We start from the raw sequence: 2713 nt of genomic DNA on the forward strand, positions 1-2713 counted from the left end.
CTCCTTGGTGGTGGTGGCAGTGGAGGGAGGCCCACCTTGCCCTGAGGACGGTCCTCACGAGGCTGATCCCTCCGGGCGTCCTCGCGAGGCTGGCCCTACCAGCGATCCTCATGAGGCTGGTCGCGCCACTCCTGGCGGGGACCGCGGTCGTCCCAGTGTCCTCCACTTCGTCCTCCTCCATGGACGTAGCCTCGGTCGTTGCGCTCAGGGCGTCGACTGAAGCGCCCGTCGCGGATGGCCCTGAGCTCTTGACAGTCGCTGGTGTTGTGGCTGTGCACGTTGTGGAAGGCGCAGAATGGGCGACTGCCCTTGGATGACTCCGGGTGGTCGAGGCCGCGCTTCATCTCTGGCTCAGCCGCAAGCACGGCCGCTCCCTTGCGCTTCACATCCTTGGCCCTGGCCTTCTTGTCTTCTGGGTCTGCAGCTGGGAGCTCAAGGAGGGAGAGGCGCCCTTCCTCAGCTCTCGCGCACTTGGTCGCCATGTTGAACATCTCCAGAGCCGTGCACAGGTCCTCGTGTATGGCGAGCTCCTCTTTCATCTTGACATCATGGACGCCATCAGAGAATGCGGAGATGATGGCCTCGTCTGTCACCTTGGGGATCTTGAGGCGAACGTTGTTGAAGTGCTGGATGTACTTCTGCAGGGTTTCCCCTGGCTGCTGCTTGATGCGCCGCAGGTCACCCGCGGCAGGTGGGCAGTCGCGAGTACCCTGGAAGTTGGCGACGAAACGCTCACGCATCTCGCCCTAGGAGGAGATCCATCCCGCGGGCAGGTCGAGGAGCCATGAGCGCGCGCCGTCCTTGAGAGCCTTGGGAAACCAGTTCGCCATGACCTTCTCGTCGCCGTTGGCCGCCTCGATGCTTAGCTCATAGAGCTGCAGGAACTCAGCAAGGTCGGGGGTGCCGTCGTAGCGCGGAGGCAGGTCGGGCTTGAACTTCCCGCGCTAGACGACGCTGCGCAGCTCGGGAGTAAAGGCACGGCAACCCGTTGTAGTCGCTGGAGCCCGTCGTGGAGGCGGAGCCTGGTCTTGGTACCCACGCGCCGCCACCGCAGGCGGCGCACGGTCTTGACGCGGTGGTGCCGGGAGCACGGGAGCATCTTCTTGCGGCCACGGAACCTCGGCAGCTTCCTTCTTCACGCGCGGGCATCCTACGCGGCAGGTCGTGCCGCGGGGCCGCGCGCCTTGGTGCGAGGGCGACGTCTTGACGGGGAGGTGGTGAAGGCGCTCCATTGGCTACGTCGCCCGCGGCAGGCACCGGGCGAGGCAGCGAGAGAGACGGTGCGGGAGAACCCCCAGTGGCGCTGACGAGCTCGGTGATGCGGTCCAGCCAGTCCTCGTAGAGGTCGTCGACGGGGCAGTAGCGCAGGAGCTCGCGCGCCAAGAGTAGCGAAGCCTGTGCGTCCGCAGGCCCACGACGAGCGTGGGACGACGAGCCGGCCGGAGTCAGCGACGGGGTGGTGGTACATCCATCCCGCCGCATGGAGGGGTGCAGCGACGAAGCTTGTTGCTCGTGCCCGCCGTGCCAGTGGCAGCGTTGGCTGCGGGTGATGGAGAGCGACGGGGAGGCCCGCCGACAGGCGCTGTCTGGGCGACGCGGGTGGCGAGAGCGGCTCGGCGCTCAGCGCGGGCTCGGCGAGCATCAGCCATGGAAGCAGTGGAGCGGTGCGTCGACTGACGAAGAAGAGGCTTCGGCACACCCCTACCTAGCGCGCCAAATGTCGGATTTTGGGTTCCGTAGACCCTTGAGAGGTTTGAACTCTGGGGTGCGCATGAATAACACTTTCTCCCCAGCCTGCTCACTCAACGATTCCACGGCCTAACTCGACGAACCCAAAGAATAGGTGACACGGGGGTTTATACTAGTTTGGTCCACCTTGCGGTGTAATACACTACTCCAGTTTTGTGGTGGATTGCCTTGAGGGACTGAGGATGAACTAGTATAGTGGATGAACGACCTCAGGAGGTGAGGTGTTCTTGAGCTCGATGAGCTGGTGAGATGGCCTTGGTGGAATGGATCCAGCCGAAGATGAGATGCCCCCTATGGTGGTGGCTAAGTCCTATTTATAGTGGTCTTGGTCCTCTTCCCAAATGTAGGCGGGAAGGGATCCCACAACGGCCAAGTTTGAAGGAAGACAACTAGTACAAGCTATCCTGACAAAAGTAGTCTTCGCCTACCAAAGGCTCTGGTGGTGACGTCGCTATGGGCTCCGCGATGACCTCCGTCCTGCCGTCTTGGTGGTCTTGGTCTTGTTGCACCGACAAGGAAACCTTTGCTTGATTCCTCGGGACTCCGCGTCTGCGCTTGCCTCCTTAGCACCAAAGAGGAAACTGGTACGCTGCACCCGTTGGCGCCTGCCTGGCCTTGGTCGTCATGGCTCACGTCATGTGAACCTCGCGAGGTGCGCCTTGCATAGATATCTCTGCTCCTTGGGAGCCAGCCTAGCTAGGCCACTCCCAGGGAGGTCTTGGTGTCGTCCGCCTCGCGAGGCTTGGCCCCTCGCGAGGGTCTTGAGCTGTTGCTACTGAAGCTGGGCCGTACCGGGCCGTTGATGGAGCCACGCCTTGGGCCGCAGGCAGGCAAGTCTGGGTACCCCCATTCCCTGGACGCCGACACCATCCAGGAGCGAGCTAGCTAGCTAGCTCCTCCGTCACCGCGCGCTGCGGCCGGGGCGGACGACGCAGACGGGCGGGCGCGGTGGCCGGGTCGGACA

Source organism: Triticum aestivum, chromosome 3D (assembly GCF_018294505.1).
Source record: "Triticum aestivum cultivar Chinese Spring chromosome 3D, IWGSC CS RefSeq v2.1, whole genome shotgun sequence".
Classification (NCBI taxonomy): domain Eukaryota; kingdom Viridiplantae; phylum Streptophyta; class Magnoliopsida; order Poales; family Poaceae; genus Triticum; species Triticum aestivum.